This window comes from Neoarius graeffei, chromosome 25 (assembly GCF_027579695.1).
Source record: "Neoarius graeffei isolate fNeoGra1 chromosome 25, fNeoGra1.pri, whole genome shotgun sequence".
In the NCBI taxonomy this organism is placed as follows: domain Eukaryota; kingdom Metazoa; phylum Chordata; class Actinopteri; order Siluriformes; family Ariidae; genus Neoarius; species Neoarius graeffei.
Genome location: NC_083593.1, coordinates 20,329,074 through 20,352,145, shown reverse-complemented (window position 1 = coordinate 20,352,145; position 23,072 = coordinate 20,329,074). Strand labels below are relative to the sequence as shown.

The 23,072-nt window shown below is 40.7% G+C and overlaps 1 protein-coding gene across 4 annotated transcripts in view; it reads right to left on the bottom strand.

The window, feature by feature from the left end:
- The window catches only part of rxfp2a (relaxin family peptide receptor 2a), a 202,894-nt gene that overhangs the window by 157,697 nt on the left and 22,125 nt on the right, over window positions 1-23,072 (bottom strand). The window lies entirely within an intron of this gene.

Genomic DNA, 23,072 nt, shown 5'->3' with positions numbered 1-23,072 from the left:
CTGACGGGATCTGGCGTAGTCAGAGAGCTGTGGCTGTAGGCTGATAGAACATGGGTTTCAAGCAGTCTCCAAGCGAGCAGTCCCTCAGCAGGCAGGAGTTAGAGAGCAAACTGGAACACAGAGTCACAAATCAGGTAGCAAGATAGGGGACAGAAGGCAGATCAGGTTACCGGGGCTGGAGAGCAGACAGAGTCAACTGGAACAGAAGGCAGGTCAGGGTACCGGGGCTGGAGAGCAGACAGAGTCAAACGGAACAGAACAATTTCAGGAGTCAGAGTAGTAGGAACACAGAGCAGGTTATCAGGCTGAGAGTTGCAGACGATCTGACACTGAGGCTAGGGAGAACTGCAGCTTAAATACACCCAGGGGGAAGCAGGTGATCAGCAACAGCCAATGACAGTCACTGAAAGTTAATAAGAGGAAGTGAGTGCGGGCGTGGCCGGTAATGCTGAGTGGATATGTTACCTGAAGAGAGAAGCCCACAGGTAGGACCATGACACCCACCCTCCAAATCCCCTCCTCCTCCCAGGCTCATCGATGACCGTGTAGGCCTCGTCACCACGGGCGATTGCTCCAAGACAACGAGGGAGGCTCAGCCTCCTCTAAAAATGACAAACATCGTGTAGGATGAATTGCGCTAGGCTTATGTTATAGCCGACCTTATAACATTGCTATTTCAGATCCAGAATCATAGAAATATGTGCTCAACCCAACTACAGTGCAAAATCATTCCGTTATAACTTTCCCCAGTTCGCCTAATGTGTGTGTGTGAGTTTTTCCCCCTCGTGACAATGCGATGCAGCCCAGCCTCAGTGGACTTCAATGGCATTTGGGAGCTATGCACTTCAATATCAAAATGCAAGATGATTATTGGACAAATACTGCGAAAATGCCCACCCACGGACTCCCAGCCTCACAGTGGGAGGGACATGGCAAAGCTTTCCGCGAGGAGACTGGTGATTGGTGAAAGTGGCCGGATATTTTCTTTGACAGCTCGTTTCAAATACAGACAGGCAGCAGTGAATTTCAGTTCAGTCCCATGCAGATTCGCAAGTGGTGTGGTGTATTGTAAGAGATCAGCTTACATTTCGATTTCATTCATTACATACGGTTTCTACCAGCTTTTTTAGTTTGTATATATTTTCATTGTAAATAAAGTGTAAATATAGTGTTGTCAAGTTTGCTATCTTAGTTCCAGAAATTTCATTTATTTGAGTGACTGAACTTGAGGGGGCTAGTCAGCTAGCAAGAAAGCTGCGCACGGATGCCTAGCATTGTTGATTTAATTTTGGCGAAGCCATTTGCCAGTCTTCCTTTCGAGGAAAAAATAAAAATTAAAGAGCAGGGTAGACCAACGCCTCAAACTGACTTGGTGAAAAAGGTAGGGAATAATACTCGTTCCTTTCAGCTCTCCTGGTACGAGAAAGTGAATTGGCTAACAGCAAGTGACTCACATCAACAACAATAAATAGGCTACTTTAGTAATATGTCATGGATGGACCAAAAATATAGAATCTATTTAAAATGTTTATGCTGAGTATATTATATTGGAATATATATTCCTCTGGATATGAATTAAACACAGCTACAATTTGGAAAACATTTTTAAACAAAAACATAGCCGAGAACATTTCACACTACAGACCTGGATTAAAAGTGAAGGGTTATCAAAATTGTCAATAAAACATTTCTCAGTCAAAATAAGTAAAATATAGGGAAAGTGTCATTGAATGAAATGTGTGGCACCCAGCTCTATGTTTGGCTCCCCAAGGTCAGTGCTTGTGCCTATTCCAGAACACTCTGCTGTTACTGCTGAGGTTCCTGACAAAGAGCTGCTTTCAATAATAATCAATTTTTAAACAACATGCCACGTGCCACAATTTTAAAATATAAAATGTTAAAATATACCCCCCAAACACCACCATCATGTATATTGGACAGTAGGCTAATGGGCCAAAAGAACCTGTTATTTCACAGTTTGTGACCCTGCCAACAATCAGCCAGATCAGAGGCAAGAGTATGGGCAAAATTGATGTGTTTTTTCTTTTAAAATCTGGAAATATCGTAACCGACCAGCCTCCCCTGTTTGAAAGACAACCAGCCGCCACTGCTCGCCACCAAGAAACTGCTGAAGGTGCGGCGGCGAGGCAGAGGCCTCCAGTACCTGGTGGGCTGGGAAGGTTACAGTCCCAAGGAGAGAAGCTGGGTCCCCGCCAGGTTCATCTTGGACCCAACCCTCATCTCTGATTTCCATCGGCAACACCCCGATGCTCTTCCTAAAGTGCCTGGAGGCGCTCGTTGAAGGGGGGGGGGGGGGGGGGGGGGTACTGTCATGCTCCGCCCTGGACATCCACTCCGGAGATTATGGATCTCTCACGCCAGCGCCGATCCGGGACAGGAATTCCTTCTCCCTGAACTCACTTCCTGGTTTTCACTGCTGCTTATTTAAAGGCCATTCTCAGACTGTTTTTGCCAGAACATCTCATTTGCTTCTCTCGTCATTTCTGTGCCTCTCTTGTTCCTCGTGGTTTTTCTCTCTAGCGATTTTTCTCTTGTCCATGGTTTTTGCACTAAGGGTTATTTCTGGTTCATGGTTTCTTGCACTAAGGGTCTTTTCTTGTTTGTTTTTTTGCACTAGCATTTTTGTCTTTGCCTGTCATGTTTTTGTCAAGTTGTTTGTTCTCGTTTTGCCCAGACTATTTTTGCTATTTGTTTTTCATCCTGTTTGTTTATCTTTTGTCACACCCTTTCTTCCCTGTATTAAATCATCTTATTTATCGTATTACTGTCTGTGTTCTGTTTTTGGATCCTAACTTCACCATACCTCCACCAGCCCTAACACATTGACAATAACACGTAAGGTGCATAGCTCTCCATTCATGTGTTCAGCCAATCATTCCAGTACAACACACTTCCTTTTAGCAATACAGTACATTGCGTTCATTATTTATCTATTGCTCACAAAACATTCTTGTTCTTCATATTTATTTGCTAAAACAGGTTGCCAAATATACTTTGGGTGGCTGTTAATAATCCTGGGTGGCCCGCCCAAATAAAGTTTATGTGGGACATCATTGTGCAGAGGATGAGGAAACTGTTGATAAAAGTAAGCTCTTTTAAATTTAAAAATAAAGTGATTGAATTCAACCTTTTTTTCCCTCCTGGTAGTTAGCCTATTAAAAGGGTCATTAAAGTTATCAATATCAACTGAATTGAAACATTTTGTTTTACATTTTTTCTGCTATATCGCCCAGCCCTAGTGTCAATACTTTGTAACAGAGGAAAAGCTCTAAGTTTTCCTGAAATAGAAAAGTCTCCAGTACAGAGCAAATGCACTGTTTATCTGTGATGTGACAAGCTGCTATTTGTTTGTCTTATTCTTCAAGAGAGAAAAAAGGAAAGGCTGGTGAGGAAATGATTGTTTATAGCTGCTATACAGTAACAAGTGATAAAAGCTATGAACTTCTCATTAACATTCCACAACATTTACGGTAACTATAACCTGTTTAAAAATTGTCATTCTGTAAGGAAAAAATAAAATAACCATTGGAAAATAATTGTGGTATAAAAAGAAAACACGTTGACAGCAACTTCAGGGTGCATCACACCACCTCATTTTCCTATAAATGTGTGCTGTATTTCTTCCTTAAAATCTGCATAATTTGTTCTTTTAGAGAGAAGAGAACTTTTTCAAAGAGGAGAAATTTTTGGTTACCAGCATACACACTAAAACTTTAGAGACAAGCTTACTATATTGTTCCAATGTTGGAAAGTTGGATAAAACTATACAAGAACAGCTTTGGTCTGACTTATCCTAAGTCCATTATCACTACAGTGTAGAACTGAAGAATTTAATAACTGTCCTTAAGCTACCATTATCAGTAAGTACTGACTAACCAGGTTTTCTTCTTGTTTTTAAATTTCTCAAGACATTTAAAATGTGGCAAAACTATTGTATGTTAGTCTCTCATACTCAAATGGAGGAAAAAAATGCTGGAGTATTCCTTTAATGTAAACAAATTGGAAGCAGACACTGATGTATAAAAAAATATATTTTAATTTGTAAAGTTTTATACCATTACGCTCCTAAATCAGGTAGGTATTAATCTAAAAACCTAAAGGCTTGACTCATTCAAGAATGAGAGAAACTTGTAAACTTACGCTTACTGTTTCATTAGTTTATACTCAGCTTCATACTTTGACAAAAATCCATCAAATTGCTCTCGAACCTCCTTTGGTTAAACACATAATATGACCATGAGATAATGGGAATTGAACGCAGGATAAATATATCTAGAACATCTCTGCTACGTGGGAGGGTGAGTTTTACTCCCCCTGGAGAAAACTCTTCACAAGGCAATTACAAATCTTTTGACATGATTCCCAAACATCTGTCAGCTATGCAAGCAACAAACTGATGTAAAAGCAGAAAAGAGTGTTTATTAAGACCACACTGGTTAACATATCCAAATCGTGAGGCAAAAGGTAGAATTAAAAAACAGGAAAAGGTCAGGTAAGTCACAAACCAAATATCAGAGGCAATGTGAAAAAGCAAAGTCCAAACAAAGTCCAAACCAGAATGAGCAATGCAATAACAAAAGGCTTGGTAAAGTCAGATACCATGAACTGAGTGTACACTTTTCCAATGAATGATGAGAGTTGAATTGTGAAATCGTGAGCTGTGATGATTGTTAACAGGTGCAAATGATTAGAACTCAAGCGACTATCCCTGTGTCTGAAATCGCTCCCTACTCACTATATAGGGCACTATATAGTGGGGACGCCATTTTGTAGTGCTGTCCAAAACCTTATTGAGGATTATTTATACCCTATATAGTGCACTCAAAGTATCCCACAATGCATAACAAAAAGTAGTATACAACGATGGTCACTAACCAAAGCAATATATCCCATCATGCATTACGGTCGCGCTGAAAGAAATCAAATGAAAAGTCTCAAATTTGATTTAATAAAAGGCAGCGGCAAAGAAGAAAATATTCAGCCTTGATTTAAAAAAAAAACTGAAAGATGCAGGTACTTTGATTAATGTTGGAAATACGATCAGTATAATATGTATTCATCACAAAAATACATGCATGCATTTATTATTTTGAAAACCCACCAGCTAACTGATCTGGCACGTTTTAATTGTACGACAGTAAAATACTAGCGCGACAGACTAGTGTCCGAAAGTGTTTTTTTTTTTTTTTTCATTTTACCAATGAGCTCACTATATAGTCCTCTGTATAGTAATTCCCTATATAGGGAGTAGTGAACAAGTGAGAAATTTCAGACACAGGGCATGAGTGATTAGGTGCAGGGTGGGTGTTGTAGTCTATGGCAGCCATATTTGAAGGCCGCTGTGAATTTTGGGTCAGTGACACAGTTTCAACCACAAACATTAGTTACTGTATTTTAAATTCAATGCACATATTAGAATTTGTGGCATTAAGTTGATAAACCGACATCCGCTCACCATCCATTTTATTAGGAACACCTGCAAATGCATCATATTTATGCAGTTATCTAATCAGCTAATCATGTGGCCACATGACTATTGCATAAAATCATGCAGATATAGGCCAAGAGCTTTAGTTAATGTTCACATCAAATATCAGAATGAAGAAAATATGTGGTCTCTGTGATACTGATCATGACACATATGTTGGTTTGAGAAGAGCTGGTTTGAGTATTTCATAAAATGCAGCTCTCCTGTGATTTTCAGACACAATAGTCTATAGAATTTATAAGCAAGTAAGCACTCTTCACAACCATGGTGAACAGAAAAGCATCTTTGAATGCACAACATATCAAACCTTGAGGTTTATTAGCTACATCAGCAGAGGAAGACATCAGGTTCCACCCTTGTCAGTCAAGAACAAGAATTTGAGGTTATCTTGGGTACAGATTCACCCAAACTAGACAGCTGAAGACCCAGTTGTTTTCTGTTTTTTCCCTAATCTTCAACTGACAGGTGTAGAACCCAATGTGGTCTTCTGCTGTTGTAGCCCATCCACCTCACGGTTCAATGATTTATGTACAGTGGTGCTTGAAAGTTTGTGAACCCTTTAGAATTTTCTATATTTCTGCATAAATATGACCTAAAACATCATCAGATTTTCACACAAGTCCTAAAAGTAGATAAAGAGAACCCAGTTAAACAAATGAGACAAAAATATTATACTTGGTCATTTATTTATTGAGGAAAACGATCCAATATTACATATCTGTGAGTGGCAAAAGTATGTGAACCTTTGCTTTCAGTATCTGGTGTGACCCCCTTGTGCAGCAATAACTGCAACTAAATGTTTCCAGTAACTGTTGATCAGTCCTGCACACCGGCTTGGAGGAAATTTAGTGAAATTGTTGTGGCTTCAAAACTTTGACAGATAATAGGGCTTTATTTGGGTTTAATGAAAAATAACAAAATTAGGATACACTTTTGTGTTCCCTCACAATGGATCATAATTCTAGACTGTTGTCACTATATACAGCATACCGGTACTTACCTGACTATTCCTTACTGGTCCTCTGTGTTTTAAGTGGATCCAATAGGTGGTACAGATGGAACAAAATAAAACATTTCAAGTGGCAGTGACAAGATGTCATGCTTCGCTCTGGACATCCACTCCAGAGATTACGAATCTCTCATGCCAGCACCGATCTGAATCCACAACGGGAATTCCTTCATGCCTGCATTCTCGTCCTGGTTTTCTCTGCTGTTATAAAAATGCCGTTCTCAGACAGGAACTTTGCCAGAACGTCTTGCTTTGCTTCTAGCCGTTTCTGTGCCGCTGTTTCATGGTTGTTTGCTCAAGCTCATTTTTCTATTTCATGGTTTTTGCACTAAGGGTGTGGGTGCAATCAGTTAATTATTGAAATTAAGTGATCAATCTCGTTAAATCAGTCTCATTAAATTTTGAAGGTTAATAATTAAAATGAATCAATCCCATTGAATCGTTTAATTTGACTCGTTTGAATTGAATCATACCATAGAATCAGTCTCATTCAGTGAATCATTCAATGAATCGTTTAGTGAATCATTTGGTGAATCGTTCAATGAATCATTTAGTGAATCATACCATTAATCCTGGTGCTTAATAATAAGTTACCAAACAGCTAAATTATGGTACATTTCAAATTATTACGATCACTTACCATATTACATAACATACGCACCCTTTTTGAATTCTTTGAGAAAATTGGGGACTTCAGATATTGTTGTTCACACAAATAAACAGTTTGTTTAATAAATGAATTTATTATACAAAGATAAAAAGATAAATCAATAAATCAATATATACAAGCCGTGAGGTAGGTGTGTGTGTGTGTGTGTGTGAGAGAGAGAGTGAGTGTGAAGGACTTGACCATGTGTTTAGCCTCGTGTTGCTAACTACACGTGGTGGAGGCCTAGCTTGTTGGTAGCTAAACAAAAGAATGTTATCTAAACAGAACAAAGGATTAGCTCTGTGTTGAGCCTCGTGTAGCTAACTACACGTGGTGGAGGCCTAGATTAGCCTTGTGTTGCTAGTGTGTTTGTGAAAGGCCCTATGGCCTAGCTAAAGTGTGTTTGTTAGGCCTGGTGAGGCCTACTGAGCACGTGTGGCTAAAGACAAAGGGAAGCTATCTAAAGTGTATCAGGCCTGGTCAGGCCTGGTGAGCACGTGTTCTCAGTAACAAAAAGATTCCACACTCATAACATTACCAAACTCACTGAAACCTTGATAAGGTCAAAATGTATGATAAAGAAATTAGTGTTAGTCAGAATAAGAGCGAGAGAGAGAGAGAGAGAGAGAGAGAGAGAGAAGCATGCGCAGCCTATCTATTAAACAATTGAGAGAACATAGAACAAAAATAAATCAACACGCTGCGTGTCTAACAGTGTAACAAACCTGGGTTTAAATTCACACTATTTCAAATAAAAGCAAATTCCTAAGACTATCCTAATTATGCCCAAATGCCAAAATCTTACTTAATCCTGCCTTTAGCAAGATATGAAGAACTATTCGCCGGTGTAGTTTCAGGCCTCGCCGTGGGAGCACGTGAGCCGCTCGTGATGGAGGCGGAGAAAACTTTCGGGTCCAGCGGAGCACTTGGGTGGTTCCCGTGGAAAGCAGAGGATTCTTGGTCCGAACCTCAGCGTTCGTGAGGAAAAGTCTCTGATCAGAATAAGATGCACAGCGCTTTTGAGTTAAAAAGGATTCAATCGCTTCTTAACTTTTGACTGCCTGGGCTGCAGTCGTGACGTCACTTCTAATGCAAGTAAACCGGTTGTAACTCAGGTTGAGTTTAAAGATCGCGCGACTCTAGAGTTTACCTTTGCCAAGGGTAAGAAGCAAAATCGCGCTGAGTGATGGATCTTGCAAGAAAGAAGACGTCTTTTTGGGGTGGAGAGCGCCTCTTTATACATCCAGATCCATCGGAAGCCAGACGTGAGAGACGAAGATGGTGGAGCTTCCGCTTGGATTTATGCGTGCATGGCAGACTGACGTAGGTGATCCCGCCCACGCGTGACGTAGGTCACACGGAAGTTGCCTGGGAATTGTAGTTCTGACACAAGATGGCGGTATGATACCTACAAGGGTTTATTTCTAGTTCATGGTTTTTGCACTAAGGGTTTATTCTAGTTCATGGTTTTTTTGGACTAGGTTTTTTTTCTTGTTTTTTTTTTTTTTGTCCTAGCATATTTTGGACCATCAATATATGACAACAACAGAAACAGTGTGGAGTGAGAAAACAAGCACTAACTACCACAGGTCATAAATATACTTGTGGTGGTAGCTACAAGTAGTCAGTGGAAAAAGCCGCAATACCTGGAAGCACAATAAATGCTCTACCTCGTACGATTTTGGATCTCATTGTTGTCAGTAACGCGATAGAGAGCACCACTTCCAGTCAGACTACAAACATGGCCAATCTGAACTACAACACCAAAGAATCACAGCACCCTCTATCGCCTGTCTATTAATTACACCTGTCACTCATTTCCTGGTTAATCAGCCCACGCTCTTCCACACTCACTTGAGGCGAAGTATCGTTCAGTGTCTTACCCGTCATACCAAGCCTTGTTATTCTGCCTGCCTTATCATGCTCTTAACCCTCGTTATTGTCTCGTTCTCATTGCTCTTTAGTCTAGCCCTTATTACTCTGTCTGCCAATCGATCGACCCCTGCCTGTCCCTTGACTTCGAGTTCATCTAGTGTTTTGGATTTGTTTGCCAGTCTGCGTTCCCCGCTCTCCCCTGCACATGCATCCGTAAGTCCGTGCATCCTGGCAATTGTACTCTGCTCTGCTTGCACATATTGACATTTGCTGTGCTCGCACTGCTCAGTAAATCACACGTTATCTATCAACGACAAACACAGTATATGTGGGAAACACTGTGCAGTCAGTGAGGTGTTTAAATTAAAAATAAAGTGGTTAAATTCAACCTTTTTTTCTCCTGGCAAAATAGCCTATTAAAAAAGGTAATTAAAATCAATTGACATGATAGGCTGTTTATGACTAAAGGAGGGAGGACACGTGAGGTTTGTTCATGCAACTGAACTTTGTGATTTCATTATGTGCTTTGCTGGTCGTTTGTATTTCACACGTTTAAGTGACACTATCAAACATGCGATCAAACAGTTTTCTTATTGCTATTGATGAAATGTATATCGATGATAAATATCGCTATCATTTTGGTGAATGAATTGAACTATCAAAGAGAGACTGACCAAAATGCATCAGGAAGGGCTCTCATGGCCAGAGGCACTCCCTATAGTGCTATGCAGTATAAGAGCCACCCACAACAAAGACTTAGCCCCTGTGAAATCATTACAGGCCAATCCATGTCTTTACCTGGAACAATTGCTTTGCATACTGCTGATGTTCCGATCTCCAAACCACAATACTTGCAGACACCACTAGAGCCAAAGTTTGAAGGACCCTACCAGGTTATCCTCATCACTGACGCAGGGGTGAAAGTGAAAGGAAAACCACGGTCGATTCACATCATGCATATGAAGCTGGTGACGATCCAGATGACATCATAAAGAAGTAACACAACAACAGTTCACTGGGTGAAGTACTGGTAACCTCTCCCCAACTGACCTTACACATGCTTGTTCTACATAGCGTAAAGTCATAAACAAGCCAGAAGAAAGAAGATTCAAGATTTTCAAGAGCTTTTAACAATTCAGTTACATTGTTATAACATTTAATCAACATTTAATCAATCATATCATCCAAGGAGTTATATAATCATATAATAATATAATTATCATATAATTGCCATATAACCTCATAATTGTTGTTTCTGGTTTGAGTTTTATTCTCTAGTTAATAGTTGTTAACTATGAACTTTTTGAGTTTGAACAGATTCAAGAGACCAAGCATACTAACATTGCTGAGAGTGGTGAGTGTTTTGGAAGGATCAGTAACGGCACGATAAAGCACATCTTCAGTCTGTCACATTATAATGATGCTCATAATTATCCTGTTGTTCCTCACATGTTATAATCAAAGCCACTCTGAGGTGTATGATAAACACACTGAACTGGTTGTAGATAATACCTTTCTGAGAGCTGCACATGGCTTTGCACAAGCCCTGAACAAGGGCCAAGGAAGACAGACAAGTGTTCAGGAAGGCTTCTTTGATCTTAGAGTGTGTAGATCATCCCCTTCAGTCTGAATTTGTACTGTTGCCCTCAGGCCGTCGGTGGAAGGTGCCTGCTCTTCGGACTAAGAGATTTAAGGTTTCCTTTGTCCCTACTGCCATCCAGGTGCTGAATGGCAGTTAGCTCCATGTTTGTAATTGTCTAGTGCTCATGTTTAATTTGTACAGACCCTGCCCATGACGTGTTATCTGTTGTTGTGTATTGTGTGTGAATATCTTTGTGTGCATCTTTCTGGCTGCAAACCCATTTCCCTGTTTTGGGACAATAAAGAGACTTTGACTTTGAAGGATTTGTGGCCAGCGCTGTCGCCTCACAGCAAGAAGGTCCTGGGTTCGAGCCCCGGGGCCGGCGAGGGCCTTTCTGTGTGGAGTTTGCATGTTCTCCCCGTGTCCGCGTGGGTTTCCTCCGGGTGCTCCGGTTTCCCCCACAGTCCAAAGACATGCAGGTTAGGTTAACTGGTGACTCTAAATTGACCGTAGGTGTGAATGTGAGTGTGAATGGTTGTCTGTGTCTATGTGTCAGCCCTGTGATGACCTGGCGACTTGTCCAGGGTGTACCCCGCCTTTCGCCCGTAGTCAGCTGGGATAGGCTCCAGCTTGCCTGCGACCCTGTAGAAGGATAAAGCGGCTAGAGATGATGAGATGAAATGAGATTTGTGGCCTTCTGTCTAGAAGTGCCGAGATCTGCCCCCAAATAGTTGTCCCTTTCTCTTTAAGACAGCATGTGACCATCATAAAAGCACTGATCGTGTTAAAATTCTTAGAGAGGGACATGCAGATACCTTTACATTAACCGCCTCTAAAGCCGCCATCGTGTAATGGTATATCATGTAATGGTACCACAAGACCAACCAGCTAACCATTACATGCATGTAATGGTACTCTGTTTGTGGTAGACATGGTTATCATGTACTACCTGCTAATTGGACAAGATCATGTTATTATGGTTATACAGTGCCAGCTTTAAGACACACCTTAGACCCCAGACATTCTAGAAATAGACATGACCTGTTTGGTAATGCTGAAGTTGCAGCCATTCTAACCTAGCACTTTTTTGTAGCCTTAATTCCACAGTATGATGTAACTGTAGCCCTAGATGAAATTAGTCATCGTACATACAGTCGGAGGAAAATGTTTGTACACCCTTTGGAATTTTTTACATTTCTGCCTAAATTGGTCATAAAACAGCGCCTGAACTCTCCAGCAATTTTAAGAATGAACAAACAGTGTCTGCTTGAACTAAAACCACTCAAACAATTACATGTTATCATATTTTTATTGGCCATAAGATGGAAATATTGACAGGATAGGGAGGCATAAGTAAGTACACCCTTAGCTAAGGCTCATCCAAGAGCTAATTAGACTAATTAGATGATTAAACAATTTGACTCAGGTGTGAGCCAACCTGATGTCCAATCACTGAGGTGTGTCATAAGCTACCCACCCCACTGGAAAACCAGTTAAAAGGTGTGTTTTGATGAGAGGCATGTTCTGTGCATCATGCCTCGCTCAAAGGAGCTGTCTGAAGACTTAAGACACAAAATAATTGATTTGTATAAAGCTAAAAAGGGTTACAAAACCATCTCTAAGACCCTTGGTGTTCATGTGTCTACAATTAGAAAAATTGTGTATAAATGGAGACAATTTGGAACGGTTATTACTCTGCCAAGGAGTGGCTGCCCTGCGAAGATCACTCCAAAGGCACTGCGAGTCATCATCAATGAGGTAAAAAAGAATCCAAGAGTGTCCGCTGAAGACTTGAGGAAATCACTGAAACATGCAGACATCTTTGTGGACACATCTACTATAAGAAAGACACTGAACAAGAATGGGATTCATGGGAGAAGGCCACGGAGGAAGCCACTGCTGTCCAGAAAGAACATTTCTGCTCGTTTGGAGTTCACGAAAAAGCATTTGGATGCTCCTCAGCGCCATTGGAAAAACATATTGTGGTCTGATGAAACCAAAGTTGAATTGTTTGGGGGTAACACACCACATCATGTGTGGAGGAAAGTCGGTACAGCACACCATCAGCAAAACCTCATCCCCACTGTCAAGTATGATGGCGGTAGCATCATGGTGTGGGGGTGCTTTGCTGCCTCTGGGCCTGGACAACTGGCTATAATCAATGGGAAAATGAATTCTCAATTATATCAAGATATTTTGCAGAAAAACCTGAGGCAATCTGTCAAAAAGTTGAAACTCAAGAGAGGATGGGTCCTGCAACAGGACAATGACCCTAAACACAGAAGCAGGTCGACATTAGAATGGTTTCAGAAGAACAAAATTCACGTTCTGGAATGGCCCAGTCAAAGTCCCGACCTCAATCCAATCGAGATGCTGTGGCATGACCTCAAGAAAGCCATTCATTCCAGGCATCCCAGGAATCTTGCTGAATTGCAACAGTTTTGCAAAGAGGAATGGTGCAAGATTTCTTCTGATCGTTGTGCCTGTCTAGTCTGCAACTACAGGAAACGTCTGTTTGAAGTTATTGCAGCCAGAGGAGGGTCAACCAGCTACTAAATCAAAGGGTGTACTTACTTATGCCTCCCTATCCTGTGAATAATTCCATCTTATGGTCAATAAAAATATGATAAAACGCAAATGTTTGGGTGGTTTTAGTTCAAGCAGACACTGTTTGTTCATTCTTAAGATTGCTGGAGAGTTCAGATGATGTTTTATGACCAATTTAGGCAGAAATGTAAAAAATTCCAAAGGGTGTACAAACATTTTCCTCCGACTGTACTATGGAACACATTGGTAATGACACAGTCAAAGCCCTCACTCAGATATCTTCAGAATTTGGAATAGTTCTTAAAATGTCTCTCCAAAATTGAACGGCACTAGATGTTTTGTCAGCAGAAAAGGGGGATACTTGTGCAGTTATGTCACGTCAGCAAACATTTCCTCTTTAGTTACAGACATCCACAAACAGATGCAATCCCTGAAGGAAGGTGATTGGTCTTTGAATTCATGGCTGTCATCTTGGGGAGGACCATGATTTTCCATGTTAGCTCAAACTGCCATGCTGATCATTCTCCTGTTGTTTTTCACAGTTGCCACTGCTATAATGAAGACCTGCATTTCTATATTATGTCTCCAAACGACCAGAATTCGGGCAATCCATTCACAAACTGCACTGAGTCACAGTCATTATGTTGATTTGTAGGCCTTAACGTTATGATACACAAGTATAGCATTAGTTCAACCTTACCATTCATCTCAGCAATTTTGGTTGCTTGTTTGGTTTCATGTTTATCCATTTATGTCATATTCATAATCCATTATTCTATCATATGCCATATATTTGCATTTATCCATATTTATTCATGCTTATTATATGATTTTTACTTGTATCCCATTTATTCATTCATTCCCCAACATAACTTCTTTTATTCTATCCACATTCACTGGATATGAACAATTGCACACTCTGATTGGCTGCTCTAGTACAAGGTTATCAGCTCATATACCATGAGTACAGAAAAACAAAATGGCGGAGCACATCAAGTCAGATATATCACTTTGTTAAGTATTAAAAAGAAACAGAAATAGCTAAAAGAAAATAGTTTCCCCCCAATATCTCCTGTTCCACACTCCATCCCAGTCAGTGGCAGTAATGTACCTTTAAGTTGGTTTGCCAATTGCAAAAAAAAAAGAAAAAGAAGAAAATGGTGGAGCGTGCTGCTGAACCAACGGAGGATGAAATAAAAACTCTACTCAAAAACACCCCTCCCCCCAAAAAATGGAATAAAAGTATTTGATGGTAAGAACATATGTTTTTTTTTCAAGAATTATTATTATAGCATTTTTCAACAAAATGCAACTGTCATTTTGCCAGGTTGTTTACATTCTAAGTGGAAATGATTTTCTCGGACGTTCTGAATAACGGTTGTTTATTTTTTAACCGAATGTGCAAAAAATAAAAATGCTCTGTTTCTCAAAATCCAGTGAATGTGCACAGAATAAAACAGTTATTCCACTGAAGCTCGTCGTACATGTCTTATGTTAACACTTGGCGAAAAGGTCATGTACAACTCTATATTATGGTTTTTACTGAGTCAGTCATTTAATCATGCTTTTCTTTCCATATATATATATATATATATATATATATATATATATATATATATACAAAAAAAACCAAAAAGTTGGGACAAAGGACGAATTGTAAATAAAAACGGAATGCAATAATTTACAAATCTCAAAAACTGATATTGTATTCACAATAGAACATAGACAACATATCAAATGTCGAAAGTGAGACATTTTGAAATTTCATGCCAAATATTGGCTCATTTGAAATTTCATGATAGCAACACATCTCAAAAAAGTTGGGACAGGGGCAATAAGAGGCTGGAAAAGTTAAAGGTACAAAAAAGGAACAGCTGGAGGACCAAATTGCAACTCATTAGGTCAATTGGCAATAGGTCATTAACATGACTGGGTATAAAAAGAGCATCTTGGAGTGGCAGCGGCTCTCAGAAGTAAAGATGGGAAGAGGATCACCAATCCCCCTAATTCTGCGCCGACAAATAGTGGAGCAATATCAGAAAGGAGTTCGACAGTGTAAAATTGCAAAGAGTTTGACCATATCATCATCTACAGTGCATAATATCATCAAAAGATTCAGAGAATCTGGAAGAATCTTTGTGCGTAAGGGTCAAGGCTGGAAAACCATACTGGTTGCCCGTGATCTCCGGGCCCTTAGACGGCACTGCATCACATACAGGCATGCTTCTGTATTGGAAATCACAAAATGGGCTCAGGAATATTTCCAGAGAACATTATCTGTGAACACAATTCACCGTGCCATCCGCCGTTGCCAGCTAAAACTCTATAGTTCAAAAAATTCTTATTATTTCAGGATATGTGTAATCCTCTGCCTGATGGAGAAAAACCGTGTGTGTGTGTGTCCACAGTAACACTGGTTTAAATGTTTAGAGAAAGACCTTTTTGTTGTAAGAAGCCAGAGTGAAAGTGTTGTATTTTGAGCATGCAGAGAGAGAGTGCATCTGGGGCAGAGAGCGTCTCGAACATGGTGTACATACATGAAGCTTTTTGAATAAAGCCTATCTTTCTCATTAAGTCTTGGTACCTGTTTGTAATTCTTTATTGAATAGGAAACAGAAAATTCACTTCACAATCCAGTTAATGCTGGCCCCAAGCACGCATGGATTGGGGAGGGTTGTGGCAGGAAGGGCAGCTGGCATCTGGTGTTAAAAAAAACCTATGGCAAATCAAACATGTGGCTCTGGATGGTCTGCTATGGCAACCCCTAAAGGAAACAGCCAAAAGATGAGGAAGATGGACTAGGGAGGGTTGCTTCAGGAAGGGCATCTGGTGTAGAAAATACATAAATAAAAACCTATGGCAAATCAAATATGTGAATCTGGATGGTCTGCTGTGGCAACCCCAATGGTGTATGTATATATATATATATATATGTGAGTGTGAATGGTTGTCTGTGTCTATGTGTCAGCCCTGTGATGATCTGGCGACTTGTCCAGGGTGTACCCCGCCTTTCGCCCGTAGTCAACTGGGATAGGCTCCAGCTTGCCTGCGACCCTGTAGAACAGGATAAAGCGGCTAGAGATAATTTTATATATATAAATATATATATAGGGCGGCACGGTGGTGTAGTGGTTAGCACTGTCGCCTCACAGCAAGAAGGTCCTGGGTTCGAGCCCCGGGGCCGGCGAGGGCCTTTCTGTGCGGAGTTTGCATGTTCTCCCCGTGTCCGCGTGGGTTTCCTCCGGGTGCTCCGGTTTCCCCCACAGTCCAAAGACATGCAGGTTAGGTTAACTGGAGACTCTAAATTGACCGTAGGTGTGAATGTGAGTGTGAATGGTTGTCTGTGTCTATGTGTCAGCCCTGTGATGACCTGGTGACTTGTCCAGGGTGTACCCCGCCTTTCGCCCGTAGTCAGCTGGGATAGGCTCCAGCTTGCCTGCGACCCTGTAGAAGGATAAAGCGGCTAGAGATAATGAGATGAGATATATATATATATATATATATACACATACTAGTGCATCTAAAAAAATTAGACTTTTTTCATAATTTAATTTAAAAAGGTAAACTTTCATATATTCTATATTCATTATATGTAAAGTGAAATATTTAAAGCCTTTTTTGCTTTAATTTTGATGATTATGGCTTATAGCTGATGAAAATCAGAAATCCAGTATCTCAAATTATTAGAATATTCCCTCAGATCAATCAAAAAAAGGATTTACAATACAGAAATGTCCAACTTCTGAAAAGTATATTCATTTATACACTCAATACTTGGTTGGGGCTCCTTTACCATGAATTACTGTATCAATGCGGTGTGGCATAGAGGTGATCAGTCTGTGGCACTGCTGAGGTGTTATTGAAGCCCAGGTTGCTTTGATGGTGGCCTTCAGCGTATCTGTATTTTTGGGTCGGGTGTTTCTCATCTTCCTCTTGACAATACCCCATAGATTCTCTATGGGGTTCAGGTCAGGCAAGTTGGCTGGCCAATCAACCACAGTAATATCATGGTCAGCAAACCATTTGGTCGTAGTTTTGGCACTGTGGGTAGGTGCTAAGTCCTGCTGGAAAAGGAAATCAGCATCTCCAAAAAGCTCGCCAGCAGATGGAAGCATGAAGTGCTCTAAAATCTCCTGGTAGATGGCTGTGTTGACTTTGGACTTGATAAAATACAGTGGACCAACACCAGCAGATGACATGGCACCCCAAATCATCACAGACTGTGGAAACTTCACACTGGGCTTCAAACACCTTGGATTCTGTGCCTCTCCACTCTTCCTCCAGACTCTAGAACCGTGATTTCCAAATTAAATGCAAAATGGACTTTCATCTGAAAAGAGGACTTTGGACCACTGAGCAACAGTCCATTTCTTTCTCTCCTTAGCCCAGATAAGACACTTCTGACATTGTCTCTGGCTCAGGAGTAGCTTGATATTAGGAATGTGAAAGTTGTATCCCCTTTCTTGAAGATATCTGTTCGTGATGGGTCTTGATACACTGACACCAGCCTCAGTCCACTCCTTGTGTAGCTCTCCCAAGTTCTTGAATCAACTTTTCTTGACAATCCTCTCAAGACTGTGGCCATCCCTGTTGCTTGTGCACCTTTTCCAGCCACCCTTTTCAGCAATGACCTTTTGTGGCTTACGCTCCTTGTGGAGGGCATCAGTGATCATCTTCTGGACAACAGTCAAGTCAGCAGTCTTCCCCATGATTGTGATTGTGTGTACTGAACTAGACCGAGAGATACACTGTGTTCATACTGTTTTACTCAAACTCGAAATGAAATATTTTAATATTTTGAGATGGTTTTTTTTATGTTTTTGTACTGTAGGCCATACTGATTAAAATTAAAATAGAAAAATTCTTGAAACATTTTAGTTTATGTGTAATGAGTCTATAATATATAACATTTTCACTTTCTTAAATAACTGATGGAAAATATTGAACTTTTTCACAATATTCTAATTTTTTGAGATGCACTAGTATACACACACACACACACACACACACACACACACACAGTAGTGCATCTCAAAAAAATTGGATTATTGTGAAAAAGTTAATTTTTTTGGAATTTAATTCAAAAAGATAAACTTTCATATATTTTTATATTCATTGCACGTGAAGTGAAATATTTCAAGCCTTTTTTGTTTTTATTTTGATGATTATGGCTAATGGCTCATGAAAATCAGAAATCCAGTATTTCAAATTATTAGAATTAGATTTTCTAAGATCAATTTAAAAAGGATTTGCAATACAAAATGTAATGCCCAATTTCTGAGAAGTGTATTCATTTATACACTCAATACTTGGTTGGGGCTGCTTTACCATGAATTACTGCATGGCAATAATGTGGCGTAGCATGGAGACAATCAGCCTGTGGCACTGCTGAGGTGTTATTGAAGCCCAAATTGCTTTGATAGTGGCCTTCAGCTTGTCTGTATTTTTGGGTCAGGTGTTTCTCATCTTCCTCTTCACAATACCCCAGAGATTGTCTATGGGATTCAGGTCAGGTGAGTTGTTTCACCAATCATGCACAGTAAGATGTTCAGCAAACCATTTGGTAGTACATTAGGATGATGGGCAGGTGCTAAGTCCTGTCAGCAGATGGAAGCATGAAGTGCTCTAAAATCTCCTGGTTGATGACTGCGCTCACTTTGGACTTGATAAAACACAGTGGACCAACACCAGTAAATGACATGGCACCCCAAATCATCACAGACTGTGGCAACTTCACACTGGACTTCAAACACCTTGGGTTCTGTGCCTCTCCACTCTTCCTCCAGACTCTAGGACCTTGATTTCCAAATGAAATGCAAAATTTACTTGATGCACTGACACCAACCTCAGTCCACTCCTTGTAAATCTCTCCCAAGTTCTTGAATCAACTTTTCTTGACAGTTCTCTCAAGCCTGCAGTCATCCTGCTTGCATATGCACCTTTTCCAGCCAGCCTTTTCAGCAATGACCTTCTGTAGCTTACCCTCCTTGTGGAGGTTTTCGATGATCGTCTTCTGGACAACTGTCAAATCAGCAGTCTTCCCCAGGATTGTGGTTGTGTGTACTGAACTAGACCGAGAGATACATGGTATTTGTACTGTTTTACTCAAACTTTAAATGAAATATATTTTGAGATGTATTTATTTCGTGCTGTTGGGCAAAATGATCAAAGTTTTAAAAAAAAAATTCTTGAAACATTTATGTCGTTAGGGTGGCATGGTGGTGTAGTGGTTAGTGCTGTCGCCTCACAGCAAGAAGGTCTGGGTTTGAGCCCCGTGGCTGACAAGGGCCTTTCTGTGCAGAGTTTGCATGTTCTCCCCATGTCCGCGTGGGTTTCCCCCACAGTCCAAAGACATGCAGGTTAGGTTGACTGGTGACTCTAAATTGACTGTAGGTGTGAATGTGAGTGTGAATGGTTGTCTGTGTCTATGTGTCAGCCCTGTGATGACCTGGCGACTTGTCCAGGGTGTACCCCGCCTTTCGCCCGTAGTCAGCTGGGATAGGCTCCAGCTTGCCTGCGACCCTGTAGGACAGGATAAAGCGGCTAGAGATAACGAGATGAGATTTGTGTTGTTTGTTGAAGTTGAATATATTAAATGTTCACGAACAATTGATGGAAAGTATTGAGCTTTTTCACAATATGTCAGGGATGGTGAGCTGAGGTGAAGTGAGGACCCAAGAGCAGACTCAAAACAGGCAGTGTAAAGAGAAAACTTCTTTAATGAAGTAGATGGCAGAAAGGCAAAAGGTACAGTAGGGCTCAGGCAAAACACGGTAGTCAAAAAACAGGCCAGGAGGTCAAAAACACAGAGGAGCAGGTAGACACGGTCAGGGACAAAAAACAGGGCAGAAAAACCTTCACAAAAACTGATGAGCACAGGGACAAGGGAAATCCAGGCAGAGATAGCAAAAGGCACAATCCAAAATAACAGGCAGGCAAAAACAGGGACAAAAAACAAGGAAAAATTCAGGCAGGAGGAATCAAGAAGACACAATACCAATGAGCTGTAGCATGGCAAGGAAAGTCTACAAGAGACAGTCTAGCAAGTGGAGTAGCTCCAAACAGTTCTTAAAAAGCCCTGGCTGATGGGAGAGGAGTGTTAGCAGGTGTGGGAGTGCCGCTTCAGGAAATGGCCTTCAGCAAGGCAGGACTGAATTCCTGTCCTGGAGCCGTCCTGGAAGTCCCACAATCTAAGGCATGGATGGACTGGACCGGACTGTGACACAATATTCATATTATATATAAAAAAATTTTTCAACAATTATTCCATGAAATCGAGTTCCATGAAATATGAGCTGATAGCCGACGAGGCGCGTAGTGCCGAGTTGGCTATAAGCCATGTACGATGAGATTGAGTGGAATAATTGTTTTATTATATCCACATTCATTGGATTTTGAGAAACAGAGCATTTTTATTTTTTGCAAATTCGATAAATAAAAACTTTCTACAAAATGTCCGACAAAATAATTTCCACTTAGGCGGACTTCTTAAAAACCTATCGATGACTGCACAAATTGACTTTAGTGTTGTATTTTTGTAGAACATGTGGTCTTGCTGTCATGCCAAGGTATAGAATAGCTTTAGACATTTATTTAATTCTTCCTTAGACATTTCAGTTCTGTAATTTTCAAACTTCTTTGAGCTTTTGAACCAGTCTAAAAAAAATCAACATATTTTAATGCTTAAAGATGAAGAATGTAAACAAACCAGTGAAATGACGGTAGCATCTCATCTCATCTCATTATCTCTAGCCGCTTTATCCTGTTCTACAGGGTCGCAGGCAAGCTGGAGCCTATCCCAGCTGACTATGGGCGAAAGGCGGGGTACACCCTGGACAAGTCGCCAGGTCATCACAGGGCTGACACATAGACACAGACAACCATTCACACCTACAGTCAATTTAGAGTCACCAGTTAACCTAACCTGCATGTCTCTGGACTGTGGGGGAAACCGGAGCACCCGGAGGAAACCCATGCGGACACGGGGAGAACATGCAAACTCCACACAGAAAGGCCCTCGCCGGCCACGGGGCTCGAACCCGGACCTTCTTGCTGTGAGGTGACAGCGCTAACCACTACACCACCGTGCCACCCATGACGGTAGCAATTTGTGAAAAATGCTACAATAATAATTCTTGAAAAATAAAAAAGATACTTTCTTCCCATCAAATACTTTCATTCCATATTTTGTTGCTTTTTTTTATTGCTTTTTTTATTGCTTTTTTTTATTGCTTTTTTTTTTTTTTGCTTTTTTATTTAGTTTTCAAGTAGTTTTTATTTCATCCTAGTTTTTTTTCAGCAAAACACTCCACCATTTTGTTTTTCTCTACTCACAGTATATGAGCTGGTAGCCTAGTAAGTGAATAACCAATCAGAGGGCGCGATTGCTCAAATCCAGTGAATGTGTGTATATATATATATATATATATATATATATATATATATATATATATATATATATATAGTCTGGGTATCTGGGTGAATCTGTGCCCATGATAGCCTCAGATTATTGTTCTTGACTGACAGAAGTGGAACCTGATGTCTTCCTCTGCTGACACCTTTCTGTTTTAGCCAGCATTAACTTTTTCAGCAGTCTGTGCTATAGTAGTTCTTCTGTGGGATTGGATCATATGGGCTAGCCTTCGTGCCCCATGCGAATCAGTGAGCCTTTGACAACCATGACCCTGTTGCCGGTTCATCAATTGTCCTTTGGACCACTTTTGGTAGGTACTACCATTGGGAAACCATGGCCTAACGGTTAGAGACCAAAGGTCCAAACCTTTGGGACCAAAATGTCACAGGTTTGATTCCATGGACCAGCAGGAATGGTGGAGTTGCCCTTGAGCAAGGCACCTAACCTCCAACTGCTCCCTAGGCTGCCCAATGTGGGTATTTCAGGGTCTTGTTGTATGTCATGCTGGATAAGAGTATCTGCTAAATGTCTGTAATGTAATTCCCACTGCATACCAGGAACACCCCAAAGATGTGCCATTTTGGAGATGCTGAGACCCAGTCATCTTGCCATCACAATTTGGCCCTTGTCAAAGTCACTCAGATCCTTACGCTTGCCCATTTTTCCTGCTTCCAACAATGTTGGAATGAATTTTATTCACTTCAACTGTCATCATTCATAATGTTATGGATGATTGGGGTATTTGCACAGTGACGTCCCACATAGACTTTACTTGGTCAGGCTGCCCAGAAATATTAACAGCCGCCCAAAGCATATTTGGCGACCCATTTTAGCAAATAAATATGAAGAACAAGAATGCTCTGTGTCCAATAGATAAATAATAATGAACATAATGTACTCTATCACTAAAAGGAACTGTATTGTGCTGGAATGATTGGCCAAATAGCTGACCACATTAGATTTCCTAAGTCCAATCACAAAAGGATTTACAATACAGAAATGTCCAATTACTGAATCGTGTATTCATTTATACACTCAGTACTTGGTTGGGGCTGCTTTAACATGAATTACTGAATCAGTGCGGCATGGCATGGAGGCGATCAGCCTGTGGCACTGCTGAGGTGTTACTGAAGCCCAGGTTGCTTTGATAGCGGCCTTCAGACTGTCTGCATCTTTGGGTCAGGTGTTTCTCGTCTTCCTCCTGACAATATGCCACAGATTCTCTATGGTCAGGCGAGTTGGCTGGCCAATCAAGCACAGTAATATCATAGTCAGCAAACCATTTGGTAGTAGTTTTGGCACATCACAGACTGCAAAAACTTCACAATAGACTTCAAACACCTTGGATTCTGTGCCTCTCCACTCTTCTTCCAGACTCTAGGACCTTGATTTCCAAATGAAATGCAAAATTTACTTTCATCTGGAAAGAGTATTTTGGACCACTGAGTAACAGTCCAGTTCTTTCTCTCCTTAGCCCAGGTAAGACAC